Source organism: Eucyclogobius newberryi, unplaced genomic scaffold, assembly GCF_026437365.1.
Source record: "Eucyclogobius newberryi isolate DKJ021-1_F unplaced genomic scaffold, fEucNew1.0.hap1 SCAF_5, whole genome shotgun sequence".
Classification (NCBI taxonomy): Eukaryota; Metazoa; Chordata; class Actinopteri; order Gobiiformes; family Gobiidae; genus Eucyclogobius; species Eucyclogobius newberryi.
The window spans coordinates 21,548,335-21,562,011 of NW_027316167.1; positions in this window are offsets into that span (position 1 = coordinate 21,548,335).

A 13,677-nucleotide genomic window follows, 5' to 3' on the forward strand; every position below is an offset into this window, starting at 1 on the left:
TTCCAAAATATAGCCTTTCAACTTTTGGGAAACTTTCAAACAAGACTTTCCAACACCATTGCCACAAGATAAGATCACTAGTGTCGAGGTCAAAACGTTTGCATTTTCAGGCAACCAATTGTAGTACATTACTAAGCATGAATCCAGAAACAATAAGAATAAGCAAGTTATCCTCCTGATGCCATCTGAAGTCTGCACTCTGGGAGGAAAAGGAACAAAAACCTAATCATCCACTTGCCCTATACGTATTTACATCTGCCGAAGATAATGCTGTGAGATACACTTAATCTGTGAGGCAATCTAATCTCCCCTTTAATAAAGCTGATTCACGAACCTGCTCAAAAACATGTTGTTTTTAATCTATCCCTTGCCGGCTCAGCAGCCATAATAAAATGTGGATTAACTTGTAAGATGCATGATATGTGATTCTTATGACTTCATGTCAGTGCGGTCGGTAAAGTAAATATATATGCAAATACACAGGCTCATGTGATTGTACTTACCAATGGTATCATGGACTAATCAGAATGTGCAATCTATCACACTGATAACTTTCCCAGAAACACTGGCATACTCTGTGTAGATATCAGAGAGGATATTGGACATATATTTTCAGTTATGACCAACCTGAGACGATGAAAACTGCAGCCTCAAAGGAAAAACAGAGGGCTAGTTTCTTAGATGGCCAATTTAGGTGTTTTCCTCAGAAGATACTTCTTCTCATGCTCTTAGTCCTGTGCAGGGCAAACTCCAAACTATAAAATGTATAAAATATATAAGCCAAAAACATTACGTAAGAATAGTGTGTTATGGAAAACTGATTTAAATGTTTTATTTGATCTTTTATTGCAAAGGTTACAGACACATACCAGTTACATTTAAGCCAACCATATTACTACACACACACACACCTACACACACACACCTACACACACACACCTACACACACACACACACACACACACACCTACACACACACACCTACACACACACACACACACATACACACACCTACATATACACACACACACACACACACACACACACACATACACACACCTGCATATACACACACACACACACCTACATATACACACACACCTACATATATACACACACACACACACACACATACACACACCTGCGTATACACACACACCTACATATACACACACACCTACACACACCTGCGTATACACACACACCTACATATACACACACACCTACACACACACACACACACCTACATACACACACACACACACATACACACACAAACACACACCTACATATACACACACACACCTACACACACACACACACACACACACATATACACACACACACACCTACATATACACACACACACACACACACACATACATACACACACCTGCATATACACACACACACACACACCTACATATACACACACACACCTACATATATACACACACACACACACACACAGACACACACACACCTACATATACACACACACACACACCTACATATATACACACACACACACACACACACCTACACACACACACACACACCTACATATACACACACACACACCTACATATACACACACACACACACACACATACATACACACACCTGCATATACACACACACACACACACACCTACATATACACACACACACACACACACCTACATATATACACACACACACACACACACACACACAGACACACACACACACCTACATATACACACACACACACACCTACATATATACACACACACACACACACACCTACACACACACACACACACACACACCTACATATACACACACACACACCTACATATACACACACACACACACACACACACACATCTAAAACATTTCAAGACACAACAATCCATCACAGACAATGTCAACCTGGAAGCACTCAGACCTCCAAGCAAACCATTTCCTGAGCACCTTCCTCCTCCCATCTCCAAAGCTGCAGATTATTTATTCAGCTCAACTCTCTGTGTGTTTGGGCTGTTGCGAAAACTAATTTGAGAACTTTAAACCTGGCGTTAGTGTCTTGATATAGTCTTGCGGTTAAGTGACAGGAAATAAAAATTCACAAACCCCAATAGAATTCCCTTCAAGACATGCCAACGATAGGCGGGTTGTTATTCCACATTCAGAAAAATCCAGCTCCACCCCAGAAATACATCCTGTATAGGGCCACATCCAAGGCAGATATCAGAGCACCAGCTCCATTCCATTAGCTTTTTGACTTTGAGTCTGGCAGATTGTCCAGCAGATTATCAACAAAACCACAAGGTCAGATGGAGAGGGTATTTTAATGAGAATAAATAGTTTCTGAAGGTCTCTCTGTCATGACAGAGATGGATTTTTAATTATTTAACAGCTAAAAGATGTTGTTGTTTTGTTGTACTGAAAGATGCAATCGCACAGTCCAGTTAGCAGCAAAAGGTTTTGTTTTGTTTTGTATGTTTTAGAGTGGCCATCTGAACTTGAACTAGTCGTGTTGAGTGTTAGATCCTGTTCAAAAGGATCTGTAAGTTCCTTATTGACATTTCAAAGTGGAACATGTGAGCAATAACATAAAATGTGCTTACCAGTACATACAATTAAGGTGCCATGGACAGCCTTCCACTATCCCCCTATTCCAGGTAAGATTAAACTGTCTGAAGGCAGTTTAGTTTCACTTCAGTTTATTATAATAACATTATTGTTGTAAAAACAGCAATAAAATTATATCCATAAGTGATTGAAAAGGCTTAAAATCGTCCACCTATTTTCAAACTACACTTTTTTAGCCAAATTTCCCCACTAAAGAGGTGTCTAATACTTTTAAAACTAAAACTGCATGCTTTTATGTCCATGTTATCACTGCTGGAAGGCCACAGTGTTATGTCAGTCCCATGCTCATATAAATGGGGTGGATGTCATCTTGGATGCCATTCAGTGTAAAACCAAATCAGTTGTAAACCTTAAGATGGTTTATTGTGGTGACCTCTAACGATCCATTCTTCAAATAGCCTCTCTCTTCACACCAAAAAGGTCCAAGGTTCGACTATACAGCGGCGTGGGACATTTCGTGTGGAGTTTGCATGTTCTTTCTGTGCCTGCGTAGGTTTCCTCTGGGTGCACCATTTTCCCCAACCACTAAAAACCTGCACATTAGGCTCCTCCCCTCTGGAGCCTGGACTCTCCTGAAAAAGAGATGCTAAAATCTCCATGGGACTCTTCTGGTTAAAAAAAAAGGTCATTAAACATCAATGTGAAGTGGTAAATATTCTGATCAACGCATAACATTTTATAATTCTATTTTGTAATACTGGAAGGATTCTCAACAGTCACGACACTAGCGGTGGTTAATGGGTGGACATGGCCTCATTGGGCTTTTAACTGCTGACCTCTGTCAGTGCACACATTGCAGAGATAAAGGTAAAGACGGTGGCTTCAGTTGTGCCTACCCTTGGTTTTTATCCCAGACTCTCCTTTTCTTTCGATTCGTTCTCAAACGCACACACACAGAGCGGTGGGACTTGAAAGGCGTGTTGCAGGTATTTGAACTCATCATTACCAACTCCAGCCTGGGGATCTGCTCAACGTGACAGCCTTGTTGATAGATTGTAATTGTATGGTCCCAATTGATTGACTGCACCCCACTCAATCTAATATGCATTTGTTGGAGGTTACAGGTAAAGGCAAAGGTAGTAATGACTTCCATTCTTATCCTTTGGCAAATGACCCTGTGTAAACTCTGACAGGGCCCATGCCGTATTGAAGTGGGGGCGAAAGGATACTTTTGCATTTCAGTGTGCGTATTCTGCTTAGGCAGCGAAAGAAGGTTCCAGTTTTCCTTTTAATCAAATTTCAATTATTCCAATAGGGAGGAGAGACACTCGTTTTGTGGCGGCCTTCTTTCTGTGTTCTTTAAAACTGGTATTTCCACCGGCAGCTCCAGGTAATTAATCATCCATACATGTTTTAAAACATCAGCGACTCTCTACGCTTGGTTCCCTCAGTCAGTGCGCTGCCTCTGTTGTCGCAGTGTGTGAGTGATTACTACCAAAACTAAATATATTACATATCAAAGTGTGGAAAATACACATATGGCGTGGTCTTTGAAACAGCATTTTATTTGAAGCATAAGCGGAAAAGAGAAGAAGGCGGCTGAATGTAGTGTGACTGTGAATGTACAGGTGCAGCTAACGAAGTTGTAGAAAAGAAAGGGGAAGTGTACGGTAGCGGGGCGACACTTCTCCCCGATTTAACAAGCCCAGACAGGAAAGAAAGAACACATTTAACCACCACTGTTTGCATTAGCTATGAAATTGTTAGCTCATTTGTTTGTATTTCCCCATGTTATTTCTTAGTGTATTACTAGTGGCATGCATATTATACACAGCGGTTACACACGATGATGCATACGTTACACTACAGGAGGTCAGCTGGCATATCCTTACTTTCAAACCTAACTTGGACAATGGCTGAAGCACAAATACTTTTAATAACTTTGTGTTGGGTACAGTTTAAGTGCGTGTGACAGGTTTTCATGTTTCATTTTAATCATCATTTGGTGAATAAAGCCTACTTTTGTATTCTTATTTTTTGTCTTATAGCTATTGTTATTTTTAGCCCATAGCAGATTTAAATTGTTTATCTTTTTTTAGTTATTCACTGTTCATTGTTTTATGTTGCACCGAATCACCAAGTTTCTATGTTGAATGTGAATTCTGTTCATTGACAATGGGAATAAACCCTTTCTGATTCTGATTCTGATTCTGAAAACTACAAACTACAGTTTTTGAAGAAAATGAAAGCAAAAAAAAGTAAAGTACAGGAAGCAGAGATGAGTTCTTAAATAAAATAGGAAAAAAAAATTAGAATTGTATTACCGGTATTTGTATTTTATTCCTTTTTGTACTTTGCATGTTTCAATTTATTTCTGATATTCAGGAAAATCTTATGCCGTACACCATGACACGCCCAGGCAGACAGTGAAGACAGTGAACCTCAGACAGATGGGAGCAGCCGCAACACCATTTTGTACTTCAGTTTCATACACAAATCTGATGGAAAAGGTGGATCTAAATCAAGGTTCTGAAGCCGCTAAGAGTCTGGGATATTTCCTGAGTTATCCGACAAGAATAAAATAACACACAGATCAGTTACACCTCCATCTCTCCCTCCTTTCGAGTGTTGCGCCTGTGCGCCTGAAACACAGGACCAATACTGGCTCCACACAACCGGATCACACCAGACCAGTGTTCCTTTCTAGAAATAGAGGAGGGCCGGAAAAAGCCTGCCATTTGCTGACGTCACCTCATACAGAGCAAAGGACACAGGGGAGAGAGAGCGAGTTGATTACGGGCCGCTAAAAATACATTTGAAATATGGCTTCTGTTCTCTTTTGCAACCTCTCCCGCTCCATTTTCTCATGTTTATGTTGACTGTATTTGAGTATGTGACCCACCTAGGCCTGTCAAGATAATCACTATATCAAGTTTATTATTCAAGAAAAGTTCACTGGAGCACAGTTTTACTAAATCTATTATGTGTGCATTAGCTTTGCAATTTTGAGGATTTTTGTTGTTGTTGTAGTAGAGTGTCAAATACATCATGAGTCATGACTTATTATATTATATAAATGATAGACACAAAGTACTACAGTATTTCATTCTACTATTTATTTATTTATTTATTGCAACTCATTTTTTTCTTGTCTTTTTTGGGCAGAGGGGTATTCTGCATTTAGAAAAGGGTTTACTGGGATTATCCTGCTTTAAGGTCATTTGGCCAGGGATCAGGGGCATAGTGTTTCAATTATATTATTGTTTACTGTTAATTTTTTCTGTAGCAATACATCACACTTCAAAATGTGTTATTGGGACAGCATATGCAAGGGGATCATTGCACAGCTATGATTTATTTAATATGGGACATATATTAGAAGGGCATGGCAGGACGCACGTGATTGTTTTTTAAGACTCCAGTCTCCAAAGACAGTGGGCATCCAGTGCTGATTGGATCCAGCTCAAACCTTACTACGACAACATCAGAGATTGTTAGCCTTCATCACTACGAGAGCGAGTGTTTTGCAACCTGAAGCCTTAGGGGTCAGGTGGGTCATTGATTTGTTACTAAGTGCTTTGTTTGCAAACTTTTGCATATACATTTAAGTAGTCAGACCGGACATCTTTGTGGCAGTAGACAGTGACAATAAGTCAGAAGCTGACCGGAGCAAAGCAGAACACACACACACACACACACACACACACACACACATATATATATATATATATATATATATATATATATATATATATATATATATATATATATATATATATATATATATATATATATATATATATATATATATATATATATATGTATATATATATATATATATATGTATATATATATATGTATATATGTATGCTGCTGAGAAAAGGAAGATTTTAGACAAGAAGACTCAACGACAATATTTTAGCCGAACATGTTTGTTCCTAAGACCAGGGACAAAGAAACCGCACAAAACCTTAGGGAGAAAGCATTGTCGTCTTGTCCTTTCCAATTTGACTAAAAAGAATCACTGGGGCCATGTGGGCCAGATACCGGCTGGGATCATTAGGCGTGTGTCTAACAGGGAGCTGCTTACCCAAAGAGTGCCGTGTACCGCGCCACCTGCCCAGGGATAAGAACCTCCCTGGGACCCTTAAAGTGAGAGCGGGAGAATGCTGAGCCTCTTAAAGCCTCTAAACAGATGAAGCTAAGTAAAACCACAGCTATTTATCAGAGCTGCAGCCACTTGATTTGCCACTCCTCACCCTGCCTCTCCTCTGATCGCCTATTCATTCACAGTGCTGCTATCAGCCAACACATAGCATGAATCTGGAAACAATATGGTCCAAGTAAGCTAAAAGCAGCTCCTCCATCTGGCACTAGCGAGAAATAATTATATTAATATGGATTATGTATTATATTGCTGCCGCTTGAGATTTGACATTTTGACTGAACTTAGATTTTGTTGAACTACACAGATTTTCTTTAAAGTTGCCTAGTTTGTTGTTCTTATTGTGTACATAACAACAAACTGGACACATAGTACTGACCTGATGACCACACCATTATTTATCTTGAAGTGAAGAATATGCTAGGTCTATGCAAACACTTGCAAGTTCTGAGACCACTGATTCTCAAGTTCACAAGTCCACTTTACGTCCAGAGTCTATCAAATGTGTCAATTTTCAGATTAAGTCCAATGTGATTTTTTTTTTCATTTTCCATATATCAATTATAATGTCGGTCGAGTCCCTGATCGTCAGCACAGTTTATTCCAAAGATATCCACTGATTATGTCCATGGCCGGAGTTTTGAGGCCCAAATACATATTTCTGAAATCAAGTGGGATAATGTCAAAAACCGTCTGTAGCACTTTATTGATCTCATTCCATTATTTCCGAGCAACAGGACAGACCCAAAACACATCTTAATGGTTGACCTTCTGGCTGCCAGTTTCTCCAACAGTTAACCTCTATTGACATTGTGTTAGGAAAAAAACATGACACATTTTTCCAACAGAATTCTCTCCAAACATGTGATCCTGTGGTTCTCCACTGAGAAGCAATGTATATTTCCCATTCTTCATCAGTCAAAATAAAATAACCTTCTCCTATTTTTTTAAAATGTAATTTAAGCAGCAACCCAAATTGCTAATACAGTTATATCATTTATATATTATTTCCCTTGAAAGCTCTGATTTACAAGCCTTAATAAATATTTAGGGTTACAACGCTGCTTAGCTTAATTTCTTGGTTGTAATAATTGTTTGTTATACATACCATTAAAAGTCCTGTTTCTCTAAGCCAAAGGGTTCTTTCAACATGCCCAAGCTCTTCATGTGATTATCTTTTACAATCTGGAAGAAAACATTTATACCTTTTGTTATCCAGACTTTATCTCAAATATGTTTTGTTATGTGCAAAACGTTGGTCATATGCAGACTAGTTTAAGATTTTATCCTCTTTGTTTAGATTGTATGTTTTGATTTGTTCTTTCCAGGTTGTAAGCTCAGATTTTACCCAGGGATTGTCCACTCCCTCCAAATGACTCAACCATTTATCATCTGCCAGGAAGGCCTGTACAGGAACCTCCGGCACAACATTACTCTAAATATTTTTACATTGAGCGTAATTCATATATAATGCATATTCTGGGTCACACCAGTAGATAAATAAAGAACATTTTGAGCCAAGGTAAAACCCAACATACTTCTGATAACTGTACAGTTTTGAACCGGATGCAAGTTGATGTTTTTTTTGCCTTGCCATACAACTTTTGAGCTTGGTTTATTCCAATTGTCAAACAGCTGGTTGGGGATGAAAATTGGAGTCTGAGACAGATAGGGAAATATGAGCAAAACATACATTTTTATTGTGTTAATCGTAGTAATAAAGTAGTAAATAAACGGGTATACCAGTAATTTTTCTCCAAAATTGCCGATAGATCTTTATATACTTTATACCTAAATATCTAAGAGTTTCCGTTTTCCATTTAAATGGGTAGGTCTTTCTAAATGTCAAAGGGGGTCGTCCGAATAAGGACCAATTTTTTGAAGAAAGTGCATCACATTGGGGACGAAGCACAGCCTTGTGACAGTTAAGTCTAATTCTTGATGTTGGACAATTGTAAAAAGCCTAAATTTGTTCAGCACTTTAAAGCTGGCAATTACAATCACCTTTCTGAAGCTCGGTCCTGTACATTTTATTTATTTATTTATTTATCATGAACTAACTTTGTAGTACAACTATCAGTTTGGTTATAGTAATGCATGTCTGAACCTTGTCCATATGCACTTGTGACTGTAAAGTAACTTTTCTGCAAATTTGTCATTGGAGAAGCCAACAGCTAAATCCCTGTCAGAGCTGAGTGATTCTGTGCCTCTGTTGTGTTTCAGTGATGCAGCTCTCCTGTGGAAAACTCTCCTCCAAAAACACATGCACACGCTCTGAGAGAGAATGCACTGGGAGACAGATTATTTTCACTCGACTTCTGCTCTCTGGGGGACAATCTGTCTGTGTTACACCAGTCTTAGTCACCGATATAAAGTAACTCGAGTTTCTATGGAATTTCTATCACTTTTCCGAACTGTCTATTAAAGACTCGCTATTATGTATTAAGTTTTTAGGTGCTGTAGTGGTAATAATTGCCTCCTTTCTTTGCCTTTTTGTCCATACAAGTGATTTAGAGAAAGGAGAAGACTAGGACAAAGTTAAAATGGTATAATAGGAGGTTTTTTTTTTTTTTTTTTGTCTCATTATGAAGCATTATACCAATCCATGGAGCTGCAGTCTCAAAAGGTTTGGTAATTTTGGACACATATGTGTATTATTTAATGAGGACTGCACTGAAGTGCAATGAAAATGGTGAAATAATAACTTTTTGGTAACATGGTAGATGTAAATATCTTAAATCAAATCAATTATTAGGTCTCCAAAAATGAATTATTGTAATTGTATTTTTTTTTTCTTTTGAAAAAAAAAAACATAATTAATGGGGCCTTAATGCCGATGAAGAGCTCTATTTGCCTCATGAGCTCTCAGCTCCCAGCAGCCCTTCAGGCCATTGAAGTCTGAAATCTGAAGATTTTCTGCTGTAAATCTGACTTTCCACTCTCAAATGTAATGTTTAAATCAATAAGATGGAGCATGATTCCTTTAGTAACAGTTTAAAGCCATTTGTTATCCCATATTATCTCTGTTCAACCATACAAATTGTGGTTGAGGCAATAAAGACTCTACAATCTTAACACTTACAAAAGACAATGTAATTGACACAAACACAAATAAACAATAATATGGTGATATTAGCTTCATTATTTTTTTATCACTCGACATTTGCTCAGATGAGGAACTTAACTTTCTTTTCAGCAGACAAACAGCCCTCAAGCTGCCACAAAGCCTGATCATTACATTGTTCTTGATGAATTGCCAGCCAAAATAATTATGCACTCTACAAAAACTCTTAATTAACAAAATCTCGTCTTCAATCAAGTATCTAAATTACATTTGTACAGTTCAGTGATTGCTGTCTAAAAGGAAGATTCTTGAGCTGTAAAAAATACACTGGCCCATAAATGGTTCCATCGAATGGGTGACCACTCACTGAATGAATCATGTCTTAATAATTAAATTGTATGGCATACCCAGAGTGTTAACTTTAGTGGATGCACATTGAGCGCTTCTGACTTCTCAATAGGCTTTTAAAGAAATTAAGTGATGGACTTGGACAATAATTTCTCTTTTCTGGGCCATTGATTGTTCTTCTTTTTGGCTCCTCAGACCCATTTTGCTTCTCGACTAAAGATTTGCAATCAAGGAGTCTACCCTTATTGCTATAAATTGGACCAGACAAGGTAATAACATGATGTATAGGATTGAGCCGTCACAGTGGCTATAAGAAATACTCTCTTGAAGTATTTGCCTAAAATTACAACATTTTCATAAGAATTAAAATAAGGTTTGATTCAAGCACCTGACAGAAATGTGCCCTATTATTTAATCTGAAATACATTAGCAGTTTTTTGTCATTCTGACATACAATCACACTCAGTTTATGCAGAAATCTCAGTTAATTTCTCTGCTGAGAAAGATGACGATGCTTTTTTGACATTTTAGCTCTCCACAGAAGTTTACAGATCAAACTTGTACAGGAACTCATAACTCCATTTGTCATATCCCAAACACACTCAGTAACTCTGTTGACAAGTGATAGATCTACTCTTCCATACTTTCAAACAGCTTCATAAAGAAAGATTATGGTAAAATCAGACACTTCCACTTCTCAGACCTGTACATATCATCAAAAAAGCTTTCAGAGTCAAGCAGCCATATGATAGACGAGCATTTGAAAGCACAAGGCTTGGGTATTGTGCATGCCATGAAACTTATTTTATAGGGTCCATGATAGATGTTGTTTAGAGCGATTTAAGCGGCCCTTATGCTGGTGTCAGCATCTGACCCCTCCGCAGTGATAAAGCTATCAGAAAGAAAGAGTAGAAGCCCAAGTGAAATATGGAGGGAGGGACACGTGTGCCAGATAAACTCCTGCAGACTGGGCACGCTCCCAGCTCCAGAAGAGACGCTTCAGTCTGATCTGCATAAAGTCCTACTACACCACATCCGCCATGACAGAGAGTACAAGGAACTGCATATTGTGCACAAACTGACATTTAGTGGGAATCTCATCAATATAGGAGCAATGACATGTAGTACATGCATACAGTACAAGGCATTTGGGGAAAGAGACACATACTAAAAGTGGAAATTGTAAGTAAAAAAAAAGGTCTGGCCGGTACAATATATGTTTGGAAACCACACTATTGTTTGATGGTGTTTTTACTTGAACCTCAACGAAGACATTTTCTAACCTTTTAGCACACTCCTGATTTCCACATTCACATCCAAATATCATAATCAAGATGATTAAATAAAATATGTAATGATTATATTGAGGATTATTAATCTTAGTTGATATTGCCTACCCCTACATCGATGCTGTGTGGGCTATTCAAATAAAATAGAAAACATACATTCAGTCACCTGGCCTCCCCTTCTAATGGGAACTGCTTTTGTTTTGTCTTATTTATAACCATGTTAAAACTCTGTAAATCACCTGAAATGCATCTGAAGGTTGTGGACTGGCCTCCTGCGCTGAGCCATTCTATAGAATCTATGCAGCGCGGGTCAACACCAGTCCCTCTAGACCTGTACCAGATGCTGGTGATGTATTTTATTTTGTTCTATTTTATTCTCTGTCTGAAGCCCACAAGATGCTCACACACTGCCACTATAGCTCTTATACATTCACAGCTGAAATATGAATACACTGCTCCAGGTCTAATTTTGTATTCTCCGTAGATCGGGCAACACTGTAGTTAAGTTGGTACACACAGCTGTTTACAGGCCACCCTTTGTACTGTGACATATCATTTCACCTCTCAGGTCTTATACTTACTTCTCCAATTCAGTACTTTGTGTTGTGTCAAGCTAAACTGAAACTTATTGGATGTAATCTGGGATCCAGGTCACTCAAGCTGTTGGACCCAATCCAAGCTAAGGTCTTTTAAGACGTGACGACGTTTCATTTCACCATTTGTGTCACCTGGCATTGCCTTTGGCATCTTTCACCCAGCTGACTAATGAGTAGTTACTCTGTTCAGCCAATCTCCACTTATAGCTTCTTGTCTTCAGTGGCTTTATGACATTGTTACAAGGCTTTATCACTGCCATCAATACTACGGGGTGGGTCCCCACAATAAGAGGTTTCCACAGCCACTCCAAACCAGCACAACACCATACATAAGCCAGGGTCACAAACTTAAGCATTGTAATGCTAAATCAAGATATCAAGCTGTTTATTTGAGGGAATTTAAGTGTAAAACTTCAATGCTGGTTATGTCATGAGTAATGTATTACTTGTGCTTTTACCAAGTTAGTTTGCTTTAAATATATAATGATATGAAGAGACAAGTTATGATTAGTATATACTATATATAATTGGAATGATTTTACATTAGGGAAATCTACTTTAGTAATACTAGGAAACTTTACTGGTGGAGGGTTCGCCACCTTCTTGATTTTTTTTTCTTTATCCAGAATGTTGCATCATATGTCATTAAACATATGATGTTTATCTCTGTGGAGATAAGCAAGTGATGCCACCAACTAAGTTACAGGTCAAAAGTGGAGAGTTGTGCCCACATACAGTAAGAATACATGCTTTTCCAGGTATTTTTTTTAGTAATACAAATAGCTGAATACATCATAGATTGGATAAGATAGTTTGATGCTATACTAAAGAGCACTCTAGGCAAAGCCATAACATGTACATGGAAACAAGCAGGTGGTGCATCCTTCACCAATAATGAAGTCCAAATATGGGGGGGAAATCTCCACACAATCAAACAACATGTGCAGTAAATTATTTGGCAGATTGACAAACAACGGCCAAACTGAAATCAATGTTAGTACTTTGTACTGAAGGATTGAAGAATACTTGCAGCACTTGTCTGCCCTCTGTTGGTCATTATATGTCATGGATGACAACAAACTGGAACGTTGGTACAACGGACACACAGCCGCTTTTTCTTGAGTGTAACCTATTGTCATGATGCTATGATGCAATGATGACAGCTATGATGCTGTGAGAAGTTGATGATTGCTGATTACCTAAGGATTAAATAGAGTCCACCTGTGTTTAATCTAATCCCAGTATCAATTAAGCTGTTCTTTGAAGGCCACAGAAGTCTGTTAAGAGCATGTTGAGGAGCAAACAACATGATGAAGTCCTAGGAACACAACAGAGAGGTCAGGGATAAAGTTGTGGAGAATTTTAAAGCAGGGTTAGGTTAAAAAAAGGTTTCCCAAGCTTTGAATATCTCACAGTTCAATCCATCATCTGGAAATGGAAAGAGTCCAAGACATGGCCATTCAGAGATGCAGCCAAGAGGCCCATGGTAACTCTGGAGACGCTGCAGAGATCCACAGCTCAGGTGAAATATTTCCGTATGTAGGTGAGCAAAGCTAGTAGAGATATACCCTAAAATATTCTCAGCTTTAATTGCAAAAGAAAGTTCCACATGGCTGAATACTTTTAAACTATGCACTTTTC